Source organism: Polypterus senegalus, chromosome 8 (assembly GCF_016835505.1).
Source record: "Polypterus senegalus isolate Bchr_013 chromosome 8, ASM1683550v1, whole genome shotgun sequence".
In the NCBI taxonomy this organism is placed as follows: Eukaryota; Metazoa; Chordata; class Cladistia; order Polypteriformes; family Polypteridae; genus Polypterus; species Polypterus senegalus.
Genome location: NC_053161.1, coordinates 669,604 through 697,500, shown reverse-complemented (window position 1 = coordinate 697,500; position 27,897 = coordinate 669,604). Strand labels below are relative to the sequence as shown.

The window sequence follows — 27,897 nt, the reverse complement described above, 5'->3', positions numbered from 1 at the left end:
ATATATATATATATATATATATATATATATATATATATATATATATATATATATATATATATATATATATATATATATATATATAAAATAGATAAATATATCTATCTATCTATCTATCTATTAGATATGACAACAACACTCATATCAATGACAAAACAATTACATTAACAATCATGTTACGTTATTTTTAAAATTTTTCCTTTTCTTTTTCATAACTTCTTTAACACACTACTTCTCCGCTGCGAAGCGCGGGTATTCTGCTAGTTGTCAATATACAGTAAATGTTTTGTGAGTGTTATGAGTGTTCCTGTCATCAAGGATTTGATTATCATTATTTCTTTCAATCAGGTTTGCATTTGTAGGATGTGTTGTGTTCAAGTTACATTCCGTGTTTGTCAATCGTTGTAAAGATAACAGGTTTCATTCATTGATTTGTTTCTTACTGCATCAATAAACAGCTCGTCTTCCTCTTTATCTGAAACATGACACACTGCATGCACGGGTTTTTTTTACACTGTTTTCCTTTAGCGGGACATTGACTTTTTCCACCGTGTGCTTTGTTTCCGCAATAGCTGCAGTTATGAATATGCTTGTGTGTCACACGCTTCATATTTTTTTGCTGCCTTCTCAATTGTGTAATTCGGTTTTTGTTCAGCACTCTTTGGAACTGTTGCTTTTTGTCTGTGTACTGCGTCAGTTCACGTGAGCCGCTCGGTGTACATACATCGAAGGTTCCCAGCTCTGCTTGTGCCATCTCGTGCAATGTCCATGGTTTTATTTAATGTTAGCTAAGACCCGGCACTTAAGTTTCTCTCGTAGTTTCGCTGAGTTTGTGCCAACCACCACCCTGACCATCTCATCTTCGTCTGCATAAGCACAGTCCTTCACCCATGAATATTTATCGCCAGTGTTTCTATTGGATTGCCGCTGACGGATGGCCTTATATGGGCAGGCACTATGGGCAGGCCATCGAGCAGAAGTCTATTATAATATATGGACGAAAAAATAGGTTCCAGTTATGACCATTACGCGTAGAATTTCGAAATGAAACCTGCCCAACTTTTGTAAGTAAGCTGTAAGGAATGAGCCTGCCAAATTTCAGCCTTCTACCTACATGGGAAGTTGGAGAATTAGTGATAAGTGAGTCAGTCAGTCAGTCAGTCAGTGAGGGCTTTGCCTTTTATTAGTATAGATAATTTATGGACTTATTTGTTTTGATATACTGTATTTGTATGCTGTAGTGGGCTGGAGCCCTGCCTGGGGTTTGTTTCCTGCCTTGCGCCCTTTGTTGGCTGGGATTGGCCCCTGCGGACCCCCGTGACACTGTAGTTAGGATATAGTGGGTTGGATAATGGATGGATGGATGCATTTGTATATGAATTACTTGGGTTTTTACTGACATCTGTTAAAAATTCCATGTCAATAGCCCTTTTAGAAATATCTTTACTGAGAAAAATGTTGACACGTTCAATACTTTTCCCTACTGTACGTACACATATACACACCAAAATGACTGAAAAGAAATAACATTTAATAAGAAAGAAAACTTCTGACTTGGCAGTCAGAGTCAGGCATTACAGAGGCATATTGCTAGTTGATACAAAGGAGCACCAGCAGTGTCTCTTGACACATTTCAGCTGAAAAATTTGTTGGCTGAAATACTCAGTGTTAGTGTGTCAAGAAGTGGAATGTGCAACAATGCTCATAATGGTGCTCAATTTTGTTTTGTCTCCTTGGCTAAAACCTTTATGGGGTCCAGAGTGTGTCCCATAACTGAGCCTGTCCTTTTAATTAGCTTATTGATTCGGTGGGTTTAACGTCACTAGCCCAGCACACAACAGCATTGAAAGTTGCATTTCCATCACAGAGTTGTACAAGAAGTGAAGGATGTCACTTCCCAGATTAAAAAAAAAGAAAAAAAAAGCCACAGGCACACAGAGAGAACATTTATGCTCTAAACAAACAGGCTGTGCCAGAGCCTGGTATCCAACCAAAGGCTTGGGCTGCCCTGCCACTTGAATGAAATACCAATCTTTATTTCATATACAGCTTTTCAAAGAGCACAAAACATTTTGGTCAATAATGTTATGTCTAAAAACTTCTAACCAACTCCAACATAATGGCAGTATGAAGCATTAGCACGCATTTCATTAAAAGGTGCAGCTGGCCCTATATCTGCTTGTATCCAAGCTAGTGGCTATGTAGAGACCTGGGAAACTTAAAAAGGTCAATATGAAAAGCAAAACACTTCAAATTTTTTTTTTTTTTAAGAAATGAGGAATAGCCTATTCAGATAGGACACTTGAAAATTATAAATATGTGCTGACAACTATGACAAGCTTTGAAGAGCATACATTATACCAGGGATTAGTGTTCTAAATACCTAAAAAATGATAATCTGCCAACAACTGCTCTTCAAAGTAATCTATTGGACAATAAACAACAAATAAATAAACAAACAAAAATGGCTCAGTAGCTGGGATATTTGACTTTGCACCCAACCCCCAAGCTTTCACTCTGTGGTGCTTGGAAACACTCAAAATTTTATTTATTCTCACAAGCCTGTTTGCATTAACGAATAAAACCCAATAACCATTAGAAGAAATGCCAAAATCCATCCAGCCCGCTGACACTTTTGTAATTGTGAATAAAGACCTCTTCAGGAGAAAGTGAATGCTGCTGCCTGGTTGGTCCTTTTTCAGTTCAGAAGGGGAATAAAGGCTATCTGAGACTAAGCCAGCGAATGAGCTAATAGAATGAATTGGTTATCAATCATATTTCAAGAAACCTCTCCATTTACTTACATTTCAGAAATGTCACTTTTCACTATTGGGGGTGAGTGTGTGAAAATGCATAAATTGCAGTGTAAACATTAGAAAGACAACATGCAATGGTATAACAGGTCTGTGGCTCAGAAAAACTGAGCATTTTGATAAATAATTAACACACCCACGTTAGGGAGTGGGAGCAAGTGTGAGCGGTCTGCCAAGAACACCCTATCTCCGTGTTGGTGCGAGGCGGTCAGCTATTCATGCACTGCCTTGTTGGCACGTGCGGGCAAGTCCGATTGCCTTATTATCAGCCTTGGGCAGCAATCAGGGGAAACCGCTCCTGCAACAGCTCCCAAGTATATACAGGGGAGCACAAAATAAATAAATAAGAGTCAAGAAAAGAGAACAGAGGTTGAAAGATGGGAGAAGCAGCATGCAGGAGAAAGACTGAATAAAGCCAGTTTACAGAATAGAAGCAGGTGGACAGGAGCAGAGCCCCAAGAAGGAAGCAAGTGGCCATCACTCATGTGGGGGCTGTGGGTCACTTCTGTTGACCATTATATACCTCTAGTGGTGCTCTCGCTGGGCCGAGTCTTTGAGATGGCAGCGGTGGGAATACAAAGCATGTGTGCTGGATGGAGCCTGGATTGGCAGCTGGTCGGGTAAAGCAGGGTTTGGTGGTTGACCACTGAGGCTGTGGGATTGGCGATGGGGAACACGGGTTGGAAGAGATGGGTGTCTGCACCTGCTGGTTGACGTCTCTCCGAGGTACGAATAAGATGAGGCGGATAGGCGTCAATTTTAAAGGAGGGCACCAGGGCTTGCAGATTTTAAATGAGTTTTCTGCACTGCGTTGTTTTAACCTTGTTTTTAACAGATTTTTCTATTTATTGATTATAACCTCTACCACTCACCTTTTTTATAGTTTATTGAACTTTTTTGAGCACTGCACTTTGGGACCCTTGCTTTATGGATTTATTTTAATAAAAGCACTTGCAATTTTCACCATCCCCTTGCTGGGTATGTTTTGTCCTCATCTGCCAAGCTCATCATGGTTAGGTACTAATGGTGATGGCTTCAAGAGGCTCCCATTATGAACCCACACTGTCACATGTTCACAATGATTACTGTTACCAGATAGGATATCTAAAGGTTGGAGACATTTTAAATGAGTCATGCTTCCCTTCAAAAATCCAGCACAATGCACAGGTTGAAGAAAGCATATAAGAATACAAATTCAGCTATACCTAAATGTGATAATAAGTTTGTTATACCACAGGCTTGTGTAAGACTACCATAATTCAGAAATTTAGGCTCAGAGAGTGTAAAAACCACACTATTGGTCACAGCAGTCACAGTCATAGAGGTGGCTGGGGAAGCTTCCTTCTACATCAACACATATCAAACAACATTTAACAAGTCAAACCAGGTTAATATCTGCCAATGGGTGGTGGTGGGGGGGGGGTAAAAATACAAAATATACTGAAACACAATGATGAAGGTCTCTAAACCCACTTAAGATATATTTACTTAAATGCCTGTAAGAAGCATCAATCTGCATTTATTTCCAAGTTGTAAAATATACTCACTTATGTCATTGATGCATGTTTTATGCAAATGCATAGCTCTTTTCTGCATAATCTTCATTTCTGTATGGAAAAACCCTGCTAAACTGCAACTTCCCTAGGGCACTGTAAATTCTGTCTCCTTATTTAAACTCATCTTATAATTGAAATCAGCTCCTAGGGCTACGATACTCCAAAGGTTATGCCATTGTGCCATTCTGGAATAAATTTTATTTAAGACGGTCCAATAAACTAAGACACAGTAGTTAATCCGAGTAGACCATGACTTCTTCCAAAATGAAGTTTACATGTCTTGCAAGAAGTCCTTAACAAGGTAGAGCATCAAGAGACCTATAAAAACGAACAAGGAGGAACAGAGTATATGATACGTTTTTCATAAACCAAGGCTTCAGGGAATCCAAAAAAAGTATAAAGAAAGCATCCAATGACTTTTGCAACAAACTAAAAAGGTTTCGGTATATGAAGATTGCACTTAATGGCAAAAACATTAAGTTGTAATGTTTGGCATCAACTTAACAATGCACATCACCCTGAAATCACCATCGTTTAAAGAACAAAGCTGACAGCCTCATGACAGGGACATGCTCCTTTATGTCTCCAACATTTAAAGATTAAAGGCAAAAACAGATGCAGCAAAGCAGACATAATCTGTATAGAAAAACTGGTTGCAGACAACAGAACAAGATAAAAGCTGGTAGATTTTCATCTTAAAACACTCATACAAGAAATTTCTGCTAAGTGTTGAATCTTCCAAATATTGGCTCAACTACTTGAACCATTCATTTGTCAATCGAACTACAATAGAAAACACAAAAGATTAAATTTCAATAAAATAAAATGAAAAAAACATCTGCATGCGATTAAAATAAAGAAAATGCTATGTAATTACTATGTTCATCTCTGCTCCTCTGAAGCATGTTATCTGTGGCTCCACTTATATGGCTGGAGGTAAAGACAGTACTTAGACTGGTTAATCTGAATTAATTGAATTAGTTTATCAATTTAACCATTATTCTGGGTTTATATTCTTAAGGTTTCCTTTTAAGACTTACATATCTTAGTTAATTAGTTTCTTTCAACTTTACTGTATAGGTAGATTTGTACATTCAGAAAAACAAACGTACTACCACAACAGTCATTTGCAAGCATTAGACATGTTTAACAGCTTAACAGTTTAACAGAGACTATGCTTCTAACTGACTAATTAACTTTCTGCTAATACAATTATACCTATAAAGATCTATTACATGTTAGCTTTTAGGGATAAATTATACCATTACCTGATTAACTATATGAAATTTATGTTGTATTTTGAATACGTATGTGGATTTAAACATTTTATGATTGGCTCTTACACTGTACATAAATAAGCAACAAATATTTAATGATATTTAATTATATTTGCTCACATATGACAAATATAGTGATGTGTTAACATTAACTGTGTATTTAATTCAATATATTTAAAATTTAGTCTGAAACATTTCTTCATATTCCAAATGGAGAACCACAAGGAGCAGTTTGGTCTACGTCAAACTATAAATATTAACACCGGGGCCATATAAAACCAGGAAAATGCATACTCAAAAAAGATCAGATTTACACCTGGCATACACGTATTTCTGCAAAATATACCCTTTATAAATTAGAATCACTTTGTAAATATGCATACATGAACACACCTTGAGAACTGCCTTGAAACATCCATATATGAAGCCTGCTAATCAACCTCATACATACTGTATGCTATTATGATTCTACAGATCTTCATTAGCTGATATAGCAGTCTACCCACCTGAAGCCCTTGAAGACCCTGCCACCTTAATTCAAGATTATCTGGCTGTGCTCTGCAAGTGACAATGCAAACTCATGCTCAACATTATAACACCTCTCCACTGCATTCTGGAGGTGTCAGGGAAAGGTATAAGATTCCAGTGCCTGAGTGGGTAGCCACCATCACATGGCAAATGCAATTATATTATTGCTGTTCTAATGACAATCCAAAGACATGCAGGTTAGGTGGATTGGCGATTCTAAATTGGCCCTAGTGTGTGCTTGGTGTGTGGGTGTGTTTGTGTGTGTCCTGCGGTGGGTTGGCACCCTGCCCAGGATTGGTTCCTGCCTTGTGCCCTGTGTTGGCTGGGATTGGCTCCGGCAGACCCCCCGTGACCCTGTGTTCGGATTCAGCGGGTTAGAAAATGGATGGATGGATGTTCTAATGAAAACTACAGGCTCCATGAAACACTGATGGTTCAGGCAGTTACCTCACCAACAAGCTGTTTACCACATACAGTACCACCACATCTTCCAAAGGTACTTTTCCTTTTAATAAATAAATCATGGGGTAACCCTGTCCATTGATACAGTATGTATTGTCAGTCTCATCTTGACATCACAGATGAGCAGTGACATAGCAATATTGCACAAGTCATGGTTAACAAAAGCAGCTTTATTCTCACTAGGTACTCTTATTGCAACATGAATGCAGAATAGTACTCTGATTATATTAGAAGAACCGGACACTGCTGCAAAAGGACTTTTCATGTTGGCAAAAAACATGTTACGTCTTATTTATGTGCACACACACCATATGAAAACTGAATGTAGCCTCTTGCAAGTTAGTTAATGGCTTCCATATCAGCGGGCAGGATGGAGTTCAGCTTGGCCGAGATATTTCTAATATGTCAGCTACTTTGGATAAGAAAACTGACAAATAAAGTTCTTTAATACAAATACGCAGAATTGGCCCTCTTAAAAAGGGAACTAAAATACAGTCTATACATCATATTAAACATCTGTGAGGTGTTTATATCATGAACACACATTATAACAATGGATCAGTGATCTTATTATGCGCAAGAGTCACCATTTAACCAGTTTGCCTGCATTTCCTTAGTCAATCGTGGGTGATGGCGTTCGAGTTACTTAGAAATGTTGCATATGGATGTATTAGAGTTGCCGTAAATCTATACATATTCCCCCCATCAGGTTTTCTTTTATAAATCCCAACATTTGCATGAGAAATTACTTACACACAACTATACACCACCATAAAATAAGCACAACATGAAACATAAGATATATACTGTATATAAGACACATTCATTAGACATGCTCATTCAGTTGTCAGTATCAGTAGCTGTTCAGCACTTTTCTGCCCAACTGTCCCTGAAACTAGTAGGGAGAATGCTAACTGTCCTATATCATTTGAGACAGTGGAGGAGTAAGAAAAAAATGTCTGGAAGGATAGGCTGAGGTCTAATAATGAATCTATTTGCCTTTCTAAAGGATGTAATAAAACCTGAGACCCCAGATTTCACTGCAGTCTCATCATCCCCGGCAATCAAGTCTATGACAATGGTGACAGAAGCAAACTCGAATTAGAGCTGCATCTTTAAAATACATAAAGAAAAACTATAAACCTTTTCTAAAATGAGATTATATGGCTTCTGTCAGAAGCATATACTTGAGACAGCTGCATTAATTAAAATTTAAAACAAAACCACACATTTTCAGAGCTTTGTAGCATTTCAAATTAAACCAAAAAAATTAGTGACTAGCAAAATACCCACGCTTCGCAGCGGAGAAGTAGTGTGCTAAAGAAGTTATGAAAAAGAAAAGGAAACATTTTAAAAATAGCGTAACATGATTTTCAATGTAATTGTTTTGTCACTGTTATGACTATTGCTGTCATCAAGTATTTGATTATCATAATTTCTTTCAGTCAGGTTCGTATTTGGAGGACGTGTTGTGTTTAAGTTACATTCCGTGTTTGTCAACCATTGTAAAGATAACAGGTTTCATTCATCGAAGTGTTCACTACCCAAATGGCTACTCGTGAATCTAAGATGTTTGACAGGCATTCCCGGTATTAACTTGTGGCTTTGCCTGCGAATATTTAGCGGCAGCGTGTCTATGAACTTGTGGATTTTTTTGCAAGTATTTGGCGGTAGTGTCACAAAGTCATTTCCATCTAGCTGCATCAGAAAATGTACCACAATGTCTGAAATGCCTTCTTTTTACTGTTTTCTCACAGCTTGGATTGCTGCTGCCATAAACGGTTTGAGTTTCATGGTTTGTTTCAATTACGTTACTATTTGCAGGACTTGTGTTAAGTGACATTCGGCATCTGTCAAGTGTTGTAAGCATACAACCGACTTCATCAATAACTTTGCATCCAGCTTTTGAGAGTTTAAACATTCATAAACATCAAAGTGTCCACTACTCAAATCGTCACCTGTGAATCTAAGATGTTTAAGAGGCATTGGTGGTTCTCCAAAGGTGTAAAATATTTGGCTATTTTAGTACACTTGAAAGCGACAACCGAACAATTCAGCGGCAGCCATCAACTCACATGCAGAACCATAGGTAAAGGGCTTAAGCATTTCACTCTTCTAGTGCTCCTGTGTAGTATAATTATCTCCTGTACCGTCATCAGTCCACACCTTGAACCTGTCCCAGTCATTCAATACATAAGACACAATGTTCCTCCAGATATCAAGAGTTAGCCTGATATGGCCATGCAATATGCGAAATAGAGAATGGAAAAGGCAGGCGCCATCTCCGGGCATGGAAACGACTCGGTAAGTGACAGTTCTTTGATCGATGGTGATCACCTCAATAGACATGTTAATGGGGGTACGGTTAGAACGGTAAAAGAAATGGGTACCTGAACAATGTAAACCAAGTCTAAAATACCTACACAATAACTAAAACAGCGGAGAAGCCGTGGATTAAATAAAAAAGCTGCAGTTATCAGCAAGGAGACATGAATACTGTGGCGAAGCAAGGAAGGGAATGAAGTGACCAGAGCGATGGACGGCCTTATATGGGCAGGCAGCCAATTACGTGGGAGGCGTGGGGATGGGGGACGCTACACCGCCTCACACGGCGACCGAGCTGCAGGCTATGGACGTACAGTATATATGTACATAAGTAGGATTCAGTTATGACCATTACGCGTAGAATTTCCTGTACGGACCTGTAAGGAATGAGCCTGCCAAATTTCAGCCTACACGGGAAGTTGGAGAATTAGTGATGAGTGAGTCAGTGAGTCAAGGAGGGCTTTGCCTTTTATTAGTATAGATAATCTGTTTATCAATGTTTTATTATTTACTATTTTGTCCACACAACTTTTAATTAAACAGATTCTGGGTGGTTGGATGAATTCTTGCAAACCTGCATGCTTCAAATTAAATACTGCTGTCAATAACTGCCATATCCTTGCGTATTTGTATTACTGATACTATAAAAATGTATTTGTGATTTTTATTTCTAGTTGTGAGAAAGGTCACAGGAGTTTTAAAACACTTTATATATAGACACTAAAAACAGCAGATTATAGAATTACTTAAATTGTACATTGCAGTAAACCTATGAGACTCCTATACTTCATATGGATCAACTCTCCTAGACTGTATGTTTAGGCTGGATAGCAGGGCATTGGCAGGCTCAGTTTTGACTCTCACACAAACGCAGTATGTTCTCCTGTCCCACATGTGAGCTAAAATTTAGCTGAAACTGGACAAGCCAAGAGACAAAATTTGGGGAATGTTAAGAGAAAAACACACACAAACACGACCCTGGAATGAGGTTTTAAATCTTCTACCATTAAAATGTCTATTCAATGTAAAGTCTTCAAGCATCAAAATAACCTTATGCAGAAATTACAATGAAACTGAAAAGTAAATATAATGTACTGTATAAAGACACTGTTTCCTGAAGCATGGCACTTGTATTCAGGATAATCCAGAAAGATTTAAGGTTTAATGTGTTTTGAACACAGTCAAACTTAATTTTGTTCCACGGCATCAGTCATTGTTTTGACTTCAGTGTCACAATCTAACCAAGACAAAGAAAATTCCAGAATGCTCAAAGTCGTAAGACATCTGGAAAGCACAATTGAATAACTGGATTTATCCAGTATGCCAAGTCCCAGCTGGTTGGTAACTTATTCATGATTGGCTATATGGAGATCAATCCTCTGCTCTGCCTCTAAATTGATTACTGTTTACCACTTTAAAATACAAAAACTGATATATGTTGAAAATGACTGTATACAGCACTTATTTCATTAAGTTTAAAGGCATAAAAAGTTAGAGATTGTAAAGTATGAACACATATACAAAGCTTTCAACTGTGTTGTCAGCAACTCAAAGTCCCACATCTCCTTGACCAGTATGCTACCCTTGCTCAAGTGCATTCATTGAAAATAACCATTAAAGCAGCCAAGATTAATAAGGAATAATTTTGACCTTACTTGAAATGTTTTATATCAGCATCATTTAGGTGATTAGGCCATTCTATTTAAAATGCTACTTGTCACAGTTTTAATGTCCATTTTCCAGTTTTATATGGGTTTGACAGCTGCTCTCAAATCTTTTTCCACAATTGTTGACGGTCCTGGTCATCCTTTTGGGGCGAGACCCGGATTAATAAAGTATCTATCTATCTATTTGATATCATCTGACACAGCCTACAGCCATGTCGTCTTTGGCCTCTCACTTTAACTCATACCATATATCTCAGTCACCCAATCATCCTCAGCCTATCCTTAGATACACACAATCTACCTTAGTCTGTTTTTCATCAACACAATACCTATTACCTCTACACCAAATCAGTGTCTTAACTTGACATTCATCATTTTCTCACCCCAGGACAATCCACACTACTGCCTGATCATTCTCCCTCTGTTCCTTCCAGCTTTGCTTCATGTTCTGATTTCAACTAGCTCATTTAGATAAAAAGTTCCTCTAGCTGAAATTAACCTGTAACTGCAAAGCCCTAAAGACTTCCTAAGTTTTTACTTTATAAATGTATTCTGTATTCTGTGATGCTCATGTTAAAGGAAAATGTATTGTTTTTATAATATGGAAGAGAAAAAAAAAAAACCAAGACATTTTATTTTAGATTAAAATTTTGATTCATCAGTTTTGTTTTGTGTATACAACTGCAACATAATTCAAAGGATTTATTTACATTATTACAATAAATTTGTACTTGAATAAATTTACACATCAGTTTTATTTTGCATAGTTTAACTATTCCTGATTTTTGAACCTACAAAGTTGACCAAGGCATCTTGCTACTTTCTAGGTATTTGCCACTTTTTGTGGGGGAAAAAAAAAAGATAAAAATAGAATAAAATGCTTCAGTGTTTGCAGTTTAACAAATTCTATTTTATACATATCGTATATGGCATAGACAAACATCTAGATACAAATAGCCAATATACTGTATAGGATGTTTCTCAGTCAAGTTTTTAAAGAAAGCGCTTTCAAAACCAAAAATGTATTGTGGTTTTTGTGGTACAAAATACAGACCTCCGGGGATTCTAACTGGAGCTGCCAAATGTCTGAGAACTAAAGCCAAATTTTACCCCTGGTAGGCAGAAGTTAGACCCTGGTGCCCCCAAAATGTCTATGTGGTTAGAAACAATCTAAAGAGTACAAGCCTAACCACATTCTTAGAAAGATGAATTAATAATCCTTTCCAGCACATCATTGCTTATGAAGCTGCAAATGCAGGGAGTGGAAAACTTAGTCTTGACAAACATATCCTTTTCTCTAAGCAGCACTGCCTTGCCATCTGCTTTTTAGGTCTCTGTAAAATTCACAGGAATTTAGCTCTCAAGACAGATGCATTAACCCTAATAAAATACAACAGGGCAGGGACCTGAAGTTAAGACAACAGGTGGGGCATTGCTAAAAGCAAATCTTAAATGTGTGTAAGGCAAACAATTCTGCAGCCACAATATTAATTTTTATATCAATAAGCAGCAAAAATGTTCCTAAGCAAAATTAGACACAACATAGTGATTTTGGGCATACACATTATGTACAACAAGATGATAACATCGTACCAAAACACTGTCATTCTTAGTTACAAATATGCAGAATATGTAGTAAACGTCTTGTTGATAACAACAAAATATCTAAATGAAACTTAGTTTGTTATATATGCACTTTAGACAGTAATTTTTCAAGTCATGCAAAAACTAGAATAGGACAATTTGGCCCAAAGGCTTCAAGTCCAGAAGTCTTTAATAAGAAAGAATATTCAAAAACATTCTCTTTCTGGGATGTATGTGCTTGCCGATAGCACAGAGTCTTCATTTTAATTTTTTTATAATAAAAAAAAAAATACATTTCATCAAGTGAAAAATACGAAACATTGTCACTCACAAACACAGTTCACACTGTAAAAGACAGTGGATGAGCCTGAAAATCTGAGAGATTGAAATTGACAGTTAAATCTCCAGACCTAAAGACTAGCAAATTGAGATTATAGTTGCCAGGGACAGTTAAATCCAACTAATCCTATTCAGTCAGTAACCACTGCGACTGTCAGAGCAAGTGTACAAGTCAAATTAAAACTTGTGTGAAATGAGATCACTTTATAATTTCAACTGCATTTTGACAATTAAATATAATTTCTGTCCTATACTGTCAGACAAATACAAGATTAACACCAAAAATGTAACATGCTCATTGCCAAATATGATTAAATGTTTTATAACATAGCACACGACTTTATTTCAACACTTGTTCTTTCCGCAACAAAAAATAGTCTATAAAAAATAGTCCAACCAAATAAAATATGTAATGATGCGAATTATGAAATGTACAAAACAAATATAAATTCTGAGATAACTGGACAGCAAGCACCCAGTAATAACGTATAAAAAAAATTATAGGTAACTAATAAAATTTTTTACTGCTAATTAATGGTAGCTTTGGTATAGCAATTACAAAAAGGTACAGAATAGACCCTTCAATTTTTTCATCATTAAAAGCCTTTCAGACGAACAGTGTACTCTGGTTTTGGGCGGAGGTGTTAATCATGAAAGTTGTGTGATCATTTGGGATACATCTGTTGTTTCTATTTTAACCGATTTCTCACGAACTGCTTGGAGTTTCCCCCGAGTAAACGTTTGCTAGCCTCATGGGACTCACGTCTCCATGTGTCTATTCATTAGCGATAACACCGCACTTTCCTCCTTTCTGTCTGCAACACGACTACTGATTTCACTTCAAGCGACATTCTCCGGAAGGCACAACCAGAAGTTTGCTAAAATCTAAAACCCCAGAGACCATTTGCAAGCAATTTTGTGTAATTGTTTTTAAATCTACATCACCAAGAGGATCGAGAGGAAAGCACTTAAAAAACGACCCTAAACCAAATTTGGGTCAGGCCCCGTGAGAAGTAAGCGAGCTCTTTATGATCTCTAAAACAAGCGATGCCCTGTGTCCTCTCAAAACTCAATATACAATACAGATGGGGAATTCGCTGCAATAAGCCACAACGTGACTGGTTTTCCTGTCATTTAATAATTAACAGGCACCGTGCCATACACTCCAAATGCAGTACCGTTGTCAAATACCCCCAGCAAACTAATCCACGTTTAGTCTCCACATCATTAAAAAAATGGGAACGTACATCCGGATATACATCAGTTGAGAATTTTGCACGGCAAATAACCTTACTTGAAAAGAATAGCGTTAACAAAAACACACTAAAGTCGGAGAGTCTTTTGCCAAATGTAACTTCAGTCTATACATCAGTTAACTAGATATTTGCGCTCCTCGGCTCGGGTAGAAAGCACTGCATTGAACCTATTCAGCTAAGCAACCCATCGTTTTCTCCCATATCCTAGAAAGCGAAATATCATCCCAAAGTCAAACTAGATCCGAACCGCAGGTGGAAGAGTAATTTGAGATGGGTGCACCTCATCTTTTACAAAGCATACTGCGGAGTTATAAAGTGTAAACTCTTACAAAAGCACATTACCTGTATTGTCGCATACTTTATTTACAATACTTTAACAATCATATCAGTAAATTATAAAGCACAATAATCAAATGTTTCGAACCAACGGGAAAATACAGCACACCTACCTGCTACTGGGCGGTCACACTACTTGAACCATTCGTTAAACCTTGAATTAAAAATTAATCTGAAAGTTTGGATTAGAAAGACTTATTTCTGTGTCTTTTTAAATTACTGGACAAACTAACAGAAAACAGGGGTCTTTCAATTCTCCTGCACCTGTCCGAATGCGGGCGGACGAACGAAAATGTTCGGTAAGGCGAATGATTTCCTCTCACGTCTTATGATAGTATGAATTCTCCACTTTTTTGGAAAAACAGCAGTTTAGTTCAATCAATGATCCGTCAAAGGAAGGTTCGAAATCCTTAATTGTCCATAGCCTGGGTAAATAAACCACGGGCAAAACAAACCAATCAGACTGAAATTGTAAAAAGTGTAACTTTCCGTTATGTCGATAAAGCCAATTTTCCGTGCTGGTTCGAACGAAACTGAACCTTCTGACATTCAATCTGTTCTTTTTAGTATCCACTTTCTAAGCATCTCGGCTCTAATACACACAGGGGAAGAAACTTTCATATACAAGCTGTTGATCTTCAAAGCCCTCCAAAGGCGATTTAAAAAGGGTTAGTGTTATAATAACCTCAATCCTTCGGCATCATGTGCAATTCCCGTGCGGTGTTAAGATCAGGAAAGCTGTTGAAAGCAAATGTCCGCGTTTACTCCTCAACTCCTTTTCAAGTGAGCCGGGACCTGAAATGACTTTCGCCTGATTCACACCACGGCTCATAGGCTGGGCCCCCCCCCCGTCGCCAAGCGCAGATCCCCGCAGGCCAGGCTATCGCAGACAGTATGAATGAGTCCAGATAAGTTTGGCTGCTGACTTCTCCAGCACTCTCAAACTCAAATACGCTGAACTGCACGGCAAGACTAGCAGTACCTGAGCCAAGCCACGGGAGCGCGCCCAAGCTCGCTAATGACAGGTTGGGTCGCCCTTAAAAGGGCAACGGCTTGCTCGTCCCCGCGACTTGTCTCACTCGGCTTGCAGTCTATCGTAATGTAGTTTAGTTCATGTCTTATGTACTGATAGGTGCCCCACCCCCATGCAACTTTAATGTTGGTTATGAACGATGCAAGTTTAACTAAAACATTAAAGCCAAAAAACTAGCGACTTGCTAGTTCTTGAGACTTTCTCGCTAGTCTTATTTTGGATCATCTCGGTTCATCAGCAATTCAGTTTCCAAAAATAAAAAGCCTTCAAGTTAGTTTAGAGGCCACTCTCAAGTTCCTGATGATGTGGAGCATTCTGCCGCTTCGCGCAAAGATTAACATTGCTTCACAAGTGGAGCAGGCGCCTTCGACGTTGGCACAATTTATCATCACCCCACCGGCTGCTGGCTTCCATCCATTCATTCATATTCATCCCGGGCCCACGCAAATAGCTCAAGTGGACCAGTTAATGTGAAACCCGCCTCTCTCCGAATTGTGAGCGCTGCTTATCACGACGGTTAGAATAAGCTTAAAATATCTTACACATAACTAATAACGGTAGGCATAATTCGACACTTCTGATATTGAATGACATTCAATTGTTTAATTTTGTAAATGTTTTATAGTGGTTGGCAAAATATTACCTGGACAGTAAAGCGAGAATAAGTCTGTTTTAAAGTACTTCTCATTAAGAATACATTTAAACATGGTACTTCATAAAACACCGGAAGTCCTTAAAGCAGGCCAAAGATAAAATTATCTAATTCCAGGAGACATGTTAAAAATCACATTAAAATAAACTAAAAGAACCCACAAAGGCTAACACAAAGGGGGCTACCAAACCTGATTTACACACACCATTAACTAGGGTGGGTTTTTATTCCCTAGACCACATTAGAAACATTAAAAAGTTAGCAAATTAAATAGATATTCGGCGGACACTAGTATAGCAGATGGACGTATAGTGCCCATGGGTCTTTAAAACCTGTTTGCCCAAGAAAAACGTGCCGCTCAGTGGGCGCACCGTGGCCTTGAACCCAAACTAATAGGTAACTCTTTGGAGTATGGGTTTGTGACGCAAGTGCATCGTTGATTCTTAACTTTTTTCTCCACAGCTCGTTACGTCATCTGTCCATTCGTTCATTTCCTGAATTTGCTTTTTCTGTCGTGGGATTAAAAGGGCAGTTTTGGGGGAATGGCACAATCCGGCCATACTGTACATTTGCACATGGTCGAATCGCTAATTAAACTAAAGGCAGGCATAAAGGGGGAAACCACTCCAGAAGAACGAGAAAATGCCCTTATCAATTCTCCTGATATGGAAATTAGCATACTGTAGACCTCGAGAAACGAGGGGCAACAGTAGTAACACGCGCCTCCTCGAACTATGCAACAGTACTTTGATATCGGTGGCCGAGTATGGTGTCGTCTATTTATTAGGCTAACATTGTTTATCTATGTCCTATATTTGTTCATTCCTGCTCAAGTACGCGATAAACATCAGGCGCAAAGACGGGCTACTTTGTAATATGGGCGGACAGGCCAAGTACCTGGAAGATGTAAAACGTGGAAAAACAAAAAACCTTTAGGCTCTGTCCGTTTTTTTTTTAGAAGAACTAGGCACATTAAGAGACAATCATGCCATCCTCATCGGGTCTTTCAGGAAAGTAACATTTAATGATTAATTACTTAAAAAGTATCGTTTCTAAATGTAAATGCCAGGTTCTACAAGTGGATAGTATAGCTTTGACAAGGCCCGCCGTCCTCAAGTGCCCCGTCCTGGGTACGACGTTCTACATCCTGCCCTGCATGCAAGTCCTCCAATTTGCAAGGGAAAATTCGGGGGTTGATGGCAGGATTGCCACTCCAGCCACTGTAAAAAAAATTTTAAAAAAATTCACACTGTTCCATTCCATTCTAACTAGTGTGGTGCGGAGGTGTCACCCGTTGCACGGCTGCGTTCGGGTCCAAATTGGGATCTTCATGTGGTTCAGCGTGTGGTGGGTTTCCGCATCCCTATAGCAATGCATGCTCCCAGGCTCCTCCTACTCGTTTCTGAAAGTTTTCAGAAAAGAACATTAAAAACAATGTAATAGCAATTTCAACAAAGTCCTCCGTCAAGGGCCATTGGTAAACGGAAAGGACAAAACATTCAAAATTTGCAGACACAGCATTATTTGCAATGTGATTTTGCATCGAAGTAGCCTACATTATCCTACAACGCCTTATGCAAAATTAAGGTAAATAAGCCACATCCATTTTATTTTACCAGGTAGGCATCGGATTTTTGTCAATACATTACGTAAACTTGGAAGGCTAACACTTTACAGCAGGGAGTACACTTGTTAGTCGGAATCTTGACCCCTTGAGCTGTGGTACTGACGGAAAAATATGCGGTGTTGTCTGCAGAGGTGATACTGGCTACGAGCTGTAAAAGGTAACAAACATTTCTTTTTATACACACGCTTGTCCACAGAACAGTTAATTACATAAACAAACATGTCGACACATCTTGTTTAACGCTGTCACCCCACTGAACATTTTATCAACAAAGTCATACGGTAGTACTGCAGAAAAACGGTATAATAAACGATGTTTACCTATCAAACGCTAAGAAGCTAAGCACCGATTTCTGAATGTACGAGTCAGAACATTCTCACGTGTAGAGGGGCGTGTCTTCTGTTTAGGCGCGCCTTTTTATTACTTTCTGCTGGGGGAACGTGGTACTAGAAAGTCGGCGCGTGACGTGACAGCGTACGAATTGTGGTTACGAGGTATTCGTGCGGCTAATTAGTTAGTTGACAGGTGGTCGCACTTGCACTTGCACTTGCAGCAGCGCCTTCGTTTCTTTTCTTTTCGGTCCGGTCGTTTAAGTCGTATATCAAGACCCGACCATGTAGCGGGACTGTGTTGGGTGAAGAGCCTCAAATGAGCGTGTGATTTCTGCATACGTGACTGGAGTACTCTTCTGGGAGTCCTTCACATTTTAGATAAGTGCCTTTGTCTCCTTTTGTATGCTCAACACCTTTTTATGGCTGTTATGTTTATAACAGGCCAGTGTCGAAGTCCTCAAGATTACAGGTGTACGTACTACGTATGTATTTGGTTTTTATTCAAACGGTAGAAAACATGGCTTTTATGTGTATGTTAGGGGCTTCCAATATAAAGAGCTACATGTTAGGTGGTCCTGTATTTTTATGAAACGTTAACATTCTCATATTTTCTTAATCCAGAGAACCGCGCAGGAGCACTCGGTTTAGGGCATGAAACAACACCTCTCTAGTACATTGCAAGGCCTGTTGAAGCACATACCCACAAAAAGTGTAGTTTACAGTGTGACTTACCAGAACATATGCATCTTTGGGAATGTGGGAGGAAAATCTGTCTTAACATGGGAGAATACTAAAACCCCAGGGACAGTGCCTTTGTGAAAGATAAGAATCACTCAGTTGTCCTGTAGCTAATATTTTTTTTGTTTGTTTTTAACAAGTTTTGTTACTGAACATCTTTCAGTGTATGGTATGTTGGCTGCTGCTTGTTATCCAGTGCAAAATCTAAACTCTTCGTGTTGCATATGGCTGATTTAGATCATTTAAGTATTATCCTAATTGTTGTATTGAATGTTTAAACCAATTAAACTGTAAAAGATTGGAAACAATAAATGAACAGAATAAACTTTCAGTAATGGGCAGATTGCCAGCTAGGATGTGTGCCAGAATGTTACACCTTCAATAATATTTTATATTGTTATAATCGTGAATGAATGTTATTGTTCAGTATATCTGGAAGTTGGATTATCATAATGTGGCAAAAGAGGGAAACTTTGGATGGGTTCCATCATTTGCAAAGCTTTTTTTAAACTTGGTTGGGGATGGGTGTGCTAATACTGTACACAGAGTGCTTGGACACTGGTTTGATTTTTAGATTGCCTTTGGTATGAGGCTTATTTTGCTTCATCTCAAGCCACAGTCAACAAAAATAGGCTTTGAGTTGATTAGTATACCCTTTTTAAATTATTTAGTCTGATGATGGGAGTTCCTTTTGATGGCTTCTTCCTGCCTGAATCCACTGGAATAGAGACTATGGTGCCCTGTGACTGTTTTGCTCTGGAAAATTGGATGTTTTAGATTTAACCAAGATGTTTGTGCTAGTAGGAACACCCATAACCTAAATGCAGAATTTTAGCAAATAATCAAAATTTTCTGTCCTTAAGTAGCTTACCAGGTCTTTTTCTAGAAAGCAACCCTGAACACCCACCCCCCATTCCCCAGATAAATCAAATACATGAACAGTGTTTGTATATTTGTCTTTTTCAAGTATGTTTGTATTGGTAGTTTTTAGAGTTTCCTAGTATGTTTGCATGTGTGGTAAATGAAGACCCAGCTTTCCAAGAATTTCAAGCGTAAATAAGTTCCTTGCTTTTCAGTGTTTATGTAGAACATGTTGCATGCAAAACCTTTTAGAACTAGAGCTTTGTTGGCATGCAGTCTTCAGCTGCTAATGTAGCTGTTGTATGATCTGTTCAGAAGCTTGGTTTTTCAACAAAGACACTTCTCCTGGAATTTTGTTTGTAAATTGTTAAGATGTGTATTCAGACAGTAACACAAATTTCATAATTTTCATTCTGTGTGCCATGGAAATGGATTTTTAAATAAAGCAAGTGCAGCTTTTATTTAAGGTGTTTAACAAAAACAAAAACATACGAGCCATTTAGAAAAGGCATCCATTTGTATACATGGCCCCCATTTTCAGGGGCTCAAAAGTATTTGGACAGACTAACATAATCATGAATATAGTGATCATTTTCAGTACTTGGTTGAAAATCGGGCAATCATTGACTGCAAAGGAAGTCTGGAACCCGTGGCCTTCTCCAAGTGTTGGATTTCTACTCTAATGATGCTTTACTGCAGCTGTCTTCAGGTGCTGCTTGTTCTTTGGACTTTCTGCCTTCAGTTTTGTCTTCAGCAAGTAAAATGAATGTCCAATTTGGTTGAGGTCTGTTGATTGACTTGGTCATTGAAGAATAGTTCACTTCTTTGCCCTGAAAAGCACTTGGTTTGCTGTCATGGTATTTTTTGGCTAAATGTCCATCTGTACTGTGAAACGTCATCCTATCTGTTTTGCAGCATTTGTCTGAATCTGAGCAGACCGCTCTATACACTTCTGAATTCATCCTGCAACTTTTGTCCGTAGTATCATCAATAAACTCTAGTGACCCACTTCCATTAGCAGTCATGCATGTCCATGCCATAATGTTACCTCTACCATGTTTCACAGATGATGTGGTATGCTGCAGATCATGAGTCATTCCTTCTCTTCTCCATATTCTGTATCCATCATTCTGATCCATATTAATCTTAATTTAATTTGTCCAAAAATCTGTTCCAAAACTGCAATTTTCTGTTAAAGTCTAATTATACCTTGTGGTAAACCCTCTATATTAACTTTCAAGAAGTCTTCACTTGATTGTAGAATTTGGCAATAATAGGCCTACCCCCTAGAGAGTGTTCTTGGTTTGGCTAAATGTTGTGAATTTGGTTTTTCTTCACTAAGGAAAGAATTCTGCTACTTTTTGTGACAAGTTCAGGGCTCCACACCCCTCAAAGTTTTAGCTTCAATATTGTGATCAGGTTTTATGACAGTCTTAACAGCTCACTCTTTTAGACATTTTAATTAATTCCACTGCAAGAAACCAAATTGGTGGAGTCCTTTTTCCATTTGGTCTCGCATCAGACTCTCTCTCTCTCTCTCTCTCTCTCTCTCTCTCTCTCTCTCTCTCTCTCTCTCTCTCTCTCTCTCTCTCTCTGCCTTGGTGTTGAATTGAAATTCAATCTTTGAAATGCATTCACAATTTATGTAGTGCCTTTCAATAAGTGCCCCCACACTGTATTCCTTAACTGGAGAAAAAAGGCAAGGTAATGTGTTAAGTAGTTTTCTACCTCAGAGTTTTGCAAATGTTATTTATATGCAGGTAAAAAAAGGGTTATGATATCTTGATGATATTGTTAATTATGTTTTTTCTTAGACTGTATTGGCTGCAACATCATGTTTGAATATTCTAAGTATATTTTCATTTAAAACGGTTTTAACATAAATACGACAATTAACTATATCTACATCTACTGTATTATAGATACTTGCAAGTTGTTTAATGTGTATTTTCTGTCAGATTTCTATTCCTCCTGACCAAGTTCAGAATAAAAACATCAAAATGTAGTAATATTGTATAAAGGTTGTGTTTGTGTGTGTATTTTTCCCTCAAACTGTGCAAAAGCATACATAGTAGGTGAGCTTTTCTTGCAGGCTTCAGATGCAAATTTCTAAAGACAGCTATGTCTTCAAAACAACTAATCTGCTCTTATTTATTTATTTTTTTTTTCTAAAATTATTTTAAGATTTTTATGTCCTCTTGCAATCAGTGTTTTTTGGCAGTATGAACCCAAACCACATCATTTCAACTCCCACACCCTACCCTTGCCTATGTTTGTGTGTATGTATATGAATGTACTTTCCTCTCTTTCAGCTTTTGTTTATTTAAAAAAAAAAAAAAATACTTGGACCTTTTGGTCTCTCCAGATATGAAATGGTAGGCAAAATCCTGTTGGAACTGTCTCTAGCTGAAACTATGTGAACAAAGTGGTTCAAGAAAACCAAAGTTGTCAAATGGTTTTTAATCTTAATCACACAGAATCGCCTTGCTGAAATGAAGAAATTTTGCTGATTAGAGATGTAAGAGCCAAGAACTCTATAGCATTAACATTCATTCTGAGTCTTTGCCAAATTTGTAATTGTTAGTAGGTTCTCTATGCTGATCATCTGAATTATTTTAGCCCTTTAGAAATGTGACATCCAACCTGCTATATCCTAACACAGGGTCATGGGGGTCCGGTGGAGCCAATCTCAGCCAGCACAGGGTACAAGGCAGGAAACAAACAAAACGCAGGGCACTAGCCCACCACAGGGCACACACACACCCACCCACAAACCGGAGCATGCAAACTCCACACAGGGAGGACCTGGGAAGCGAACCCAGGTCTCCTAACTGGAAGGCATCAGTGCTACCACTGTGCCGGTTTTTGACATCTGTTAAATAATTGCAACATCATTGTAGGGTTTTGTAGTAAAAGAACTGTTTGGTATTTTATATGCTGTAGAATTAGTTTTTTACATTTATAAGAGCAACTTCAGCAGGTAAGCTGAATGGCTAAAAACAACAACAAAAAACTTGTGTATTTATCTTGGGCAAAAATAATAAATAAATAAAAATAGGTCTTGTACATGCAAGAAATCAGTCATTTTTTTCTTATGCATACCTCTTAAATTTTTGATGTTCCCTTTACTTGTGTGGGGATACCGTGGCCTGTTAAATGTGCTATCTCTGTTGTGTGTGACACAGGTTGACTTAAAAATTAAGGTTACAAAACCTCGTAGTCTGATTGCTTTTAGTCTGTGTCTGATTTCGGCCTATTAAAGGTATGGTTTAATGACTAGTCAAATCTTTTACTTTTTTAACTTTTAAAGTGAGAGAAATCTATGTCTTAGTCCAGGTTACTTCACTTATTTGGATCTAAGCATTTATAGTACACCCTGAAACCCCCAGCTTGGAATTGATAAAGGAAAGATAAAAACATTAACTGTACCTTTTTAGGTTAATTGTAAACACAGATGCTTTAAGCTAAATAAGTTTTTATTTTTGCCTTGGAAATATTTTTTATGTACAGGTACTGCTGTTTTGATCCTGGTCTGGCTTGAACACTTTGCAATATTTAGGGAGTAAATGTCAAGTCCTAAGATATGTGGTGTGTGTGTGTGTGTCTGTGTGTGTTTTTAATTATGCACACACTATCTCTAGTAATAATTGGTGTTTCTATCAAGTAAATACTTGTTTTACCCTAAATGCACCACAGAGCAATTCTATAAGGCATCTTGTCATTGAATAGTCCTTAGAATTAACAAAATGTAGTGATGGGAAAAGAGCTTCTGGGTAGAGAGGGGAACCACACTAATGAGTAAGCTTAGTGTAACTGCATTACTTATGGAAAATATTTTGTTTAGCTGAAGAAGCTTCCAATTTATTTCTACAATATATCAATAATGGTCTATTTAATTCATACATAAACCACTATACTTTTTGAAATTGGATTCGGGTATTTTTTTTCAGGAGCCTGTACAACTGACTTTTGTCAATTCTGATTTACTTTAGTACTGTTCATTGTGTCATTACTTTAGGAAAGGTGATTGTGGCTTGAAGACGTTGTGCTATAATGCCACACAAGATCCTGCGCTTTTATTTGTGGAGTACAGCCAGATATTCTTGAATACTGGTGGCACGGTTTCAATGTATCAGGAAAGAGAGGCTGCTTTTCCAGCAAATGAAGTTCTGCAGTATCATGACTGCATATGTACCTGAGGAAGGTTGATTATAGCATGCTCAATATATGCATGTTTAAGACTCTATCTTTGACATCCTGCTATTGAGAACACTGCTATTTAAACTTTGTGGCCACTGATCAGGTCATCCAGTGCAGTGCCTGATGGAAATTGTAGTACCCATGTCAGCTTTGCAACAAAATTGCATGAAGAGATTAATACACGGGGAGAGGGTTGATATATAGTAACCTCCTTAGCGTTATGTTTACCTCGGTAAAAATGAGCCAAAAAATTCAACAAGAAGAAATATTGCATGTAAAACATCAACATAAATGCAGTAGAAAAGGTATGTTTGCTGTCCACTGCTGTACTGATGCAGATTTGGTACATGTCCTTCATGTGGTGATATTTGAAAAAGTCACAAATGTACAGCCTGATGTTGCAATCAGGGCAGTAAAAGCGTGTTTCTTCATGCACTTTTCTATTTTACTTTTTTCAGTTGCTTGCACATAACCGGGTAGAATATTTGTCTGACCTGCATGATCAATGTGCCCCTGTATTATTGCAGCCCACTACAGCACAAGGCTTTGACTTACACATTTCTCTTGACATGAATATTGACAGTTGCCACATTGTGAACAGTGTTTGTGAGGCTAACATCCTTCCTTCCTTGTCCTTGCACTTGATCATAATTACAGTATTTTGCCTTTTTGTCACGCAGCTATTATCGCACCACAGTGAAGCTTCTGGTGACCAAATTTACAAAGCATATTATGGTAGTTTCATCATGCAGTGCAGTATCTTGCATCAGTTTCGCTTTCCATGTCAACATCTGATCAATTCACATTATTCTCGCTTGATTCAAGTAATGTTTCAGTTCATTCTAAAGCTGTCTTTACAGCTTTTGGTTTGCCTCAGCAGACTAAGGTAACTCCTCAGTATTAACGAGCAGGATATAGTGTTACCATAAAGTGGCATAGAAATATTCGTGTGTGTGGGTTTTTTTTTTTTTATAAGCACTTTGTTTGGTCCATTTTTGAGAATTTTGAGTTAAACTCTGGGTTCACACCAGGGAGGTTAAAATACCTTAATTCCTGGATCAATTGTGTGAATTTGTTTGGTCAAGGGGAAAAAAGTTGTTTGCTTTTTCAGGGCAAAATTTCAAGTTTCCCTGCAGAGTTAGTTTTGCTGACATTCTTGACACATTATTGACATTAGCTAAAAATAGCCCAGACCTGTGCCTGTGTGATTTCCCCCAATTTAGTGGTCTATGCATGTGACCAAAGAAGATGATTAGGCAGGCTGTGCTACACAGGTCACTATCCTGTCAGTGGTGTATGGGGGTATGTGTTTGGTGTCCAAGCTTTAAATCACAGTGGCTTTGGGCTACTCATTTAATGAATTAATTGTGTTTATATCAGACCAGGGCCCTCCTGGATAACACTGTGTGTAGAATTCACACTAAAAAATGGTGTACGGATGAAAGGGGAAATGTGCATACGCACAAAAAAAAATCCAGATGTATAAATGTTTGGGTACGCCAACTTGTACATTCTCCACTCCATAAATCCCGGTCAGCGTGAAAAGTAACACATGTGCCTGCCTTCCCACCTGATCTCCTCCCAGAATTACGCCTCTTTGAATATGCAAATATAAATAGCCCTTAAGTTCAGCGTTCTGTGAAAAGACAATGGCAAAAGTACGGGGGGAAACAGAAGAATTTCAGTGGAGTGGAGGCAAGAAAAAAACGTACTGTTTGTTTTTTTTAAAACAGTGGTATCAATAACAAAAGGAAGTTGCTCGAGTGACATAGTGCCGGAGAAACTCGAAAGCTCAAGTTCACAAATTCGCACAGTGCCCAAAATAAAAAACGTTGTCATGAAAAGGTGAGTCATAGCCCACTGTCTGAATGTCATATGGAAGCTTATTAGGGTACAGAGAAAAGAAAAAAAAAAAAATGGACACAGTGGGGGGGAAAAAAGCTCAATGTCCTCTTTAATCTTGAAATTTCCACTTTAATCACGTAGTTTATTTTGTCATTAAAGTAGAACATCCATAAACTTCATCTTAAAATCGTTTAGTTTACTAATTTCTCGAATCCTATCATAACTAAAGTAGCACGTTAAATGCTTTGTATTTTATTTGTTCTATGTGCTCTGTGTGTGAATCACTACGTGCTTCTTAAACGGACTTTCTTGTCCTCCGACAGGACACAGAATATGTTACATTCATGATATCACAGCTCCCTGCACAATTTAAATACTAAGATGATATCATTTTCACAATGCTAGGAATTAAAGCATGTATTAAACATGGGATCACGGTGTTTCAGTGATATTGACAAACTTGCGCCCCCTCCAGAGATTGTTCCAGCCTTCCACAAGATTCTTGCTGCACTGTGTGTGACCTTTGATGGAATAATTTATTGCAGCAGTACTGTCTCTTTCAAAAGTACTAACCCCCAATTCCTGTCCTTACTTTTCTTTCTCCAAGTAACTAATCACCACACAATCAGCTCTGTCATAGATGTAATGTCACCTGTAAGCCGAGGAATGCCGATTCTTCAAAACTTTTAAGAAACATTGAAATATCTTTATTTTACATGTTTAATTATTCCATCCATCTATCCATCCAGGGTCGAGCCAGTCCCAGCAAGCATATAGCGAGAGGCAGGAACAATCCCTGGACCTGCATTTCATCTTAAAAATATCAAGAGCTCCAAGAAGATAGCACTTGGAAATCTAAATGTCATATGTAAATACGCGCTTTATAAAGTGGCTGATTGTGCAATATTATAACTGTATCGCAAGTTTACAGTAAGGCAATTATACTTATAAGTACAAACAGTTCTACCAGGAGCGCTTGATGGACTGATTAAGTGTGTTTAATTCTTGGGATGAAACTTTTTTTGAACTGCGAGTTCCCTACAGGAAAGGCTCTGAAGCATTTGCTGTATGGGTGCAGTTCAAACAGACTGCGCATGGCTGAGGCAGCGTGTGCTTGATGCTGTATACCGATGAATTCTCTTTCCGATCAGCTGCTGTAGAGCTGTTTGTGATTCTAGACTCTGATACAGTGGGATAAATACTCCAAGTAGTGCAGTGAGAGTAACAACTAGCAGCTATGGTATTTGGAATAGTTTGGCCATTCTGTGGACCATTATACTGTATAATTACAGGTTAATTACAATCCGATGCCTTTAAACTAATACACTGAAATTAACCGCGTATTGTTTATTTGATAAAGCTCCTTCAGGGATGTGGATCTAAAAAAAGATGGGGAAACCACACCTGAACAATGGAACTGCTTTGACGGTGGGTGTCCAACAGTCCGCAAAACCGAGCGGATAGCTTGTGTATGCTAGGGATTGAGCTGGCATGAAAATGTGCATGACTTTACGCCAAGTTTAATTTTTTTAAATTGCAATGTGAGCATGGAGAAGGGAGTATGCAACATTTTTGTTTGAAATATTTTTTTCATTAAATTCCTTACAGGTATAGAATTGAATAAAAATGTGAGGAATAATTTGGGTGTAACAGTTTCCATTTGCTTTAGAATGGAATAGAACTATTCTATTTCTATTCTTTTTACATAATACCAGGTGCCTCAAGCGTCTGCATGTTTTTTGTTTTTTTTTTTTCCCCCCCATTTGATCTGCTGTTTAGAAGACAGTCGATGGTCATTTTGGATTTGTTCGTGGAGAAGTGGGAAGAACAAGATTTCCAACCCCTAAATATTTCATAATATGTACAGTAGCATAGTTCTGCAGATAGTTCAGACGTATCTCTCCCCTTGTTCAAACACACTTAGGAGTTGCACAGTGGATGAAGGTGAGGCTATATGATTGTGGAGACCGTCACCTTGAATTCCAGCCTGGGAATTCCAATTCAATACAATTTTTGTATAGTCCAAAAATTACACAAGGAGTGCCACAATGTGCTTTAACAGGCACTGTTTTTTGACAATCTCCAAACCTTGACTCGCTAAGAAGACAAAAAAAAAACCTCCTAAAAAAAAAACTCTTGTAGGGAAAAGATGGAAGAAATCTTGGGAAAGGCAATTCAGAGAGAGACCCCTTCCCAGGTAGGTTGGGCATGCAGTGGCTTTCAGAAAATTGGGTCAGTACAATGCACAGAACAAAACACAAGTAATCCTGATTTCAATAGTAATAGTACAAGTACAGAGCAAAATGCAAGAGTAGGTTACAGTGATCCCTCGCTATATCACGCTTCGACTTTCGCGGCTTCACTCCATCGAGGATTTTAAATGTAAGCATATCTAAATATATATCACGGATTTTTCGCGGATTTCTGCGGACAATGGGTCTTTTAATTTATGGTACATGCTTCCTC

General features: G+C 38.2%; 1 protein-coding gene across 5 annotated transcripts in view; it reads right to left on the bottom strand.

Moving 5' to 3' along the window:
• The window catches only part of wnt5b (wingless-type MMTV integration site family, member 5b), a 353,134-nt gene extending 338,028 nt beyond the window's left edge, over nt 1-15,106 (bottom strand). For 3 of the 5 annotated variants that reach the window (XM_039760581.1, XM_039760577.1, XM_039760582.1), the window contains exon 1: nt 14,257-15,106. The gene's annotated coding sequence lies outside the window, so the exon portion shown is untranslated. The remainder of the gene's footprint in view (nt 1-14,256) is intronic. The other 2 variants (XM_039760578.1, XM_039760583.1) reach the window with 1 other exon arrangement.
• Between the last annotated feature and the right edge of the window lie 12,791 nt (nt 15,107-27,897).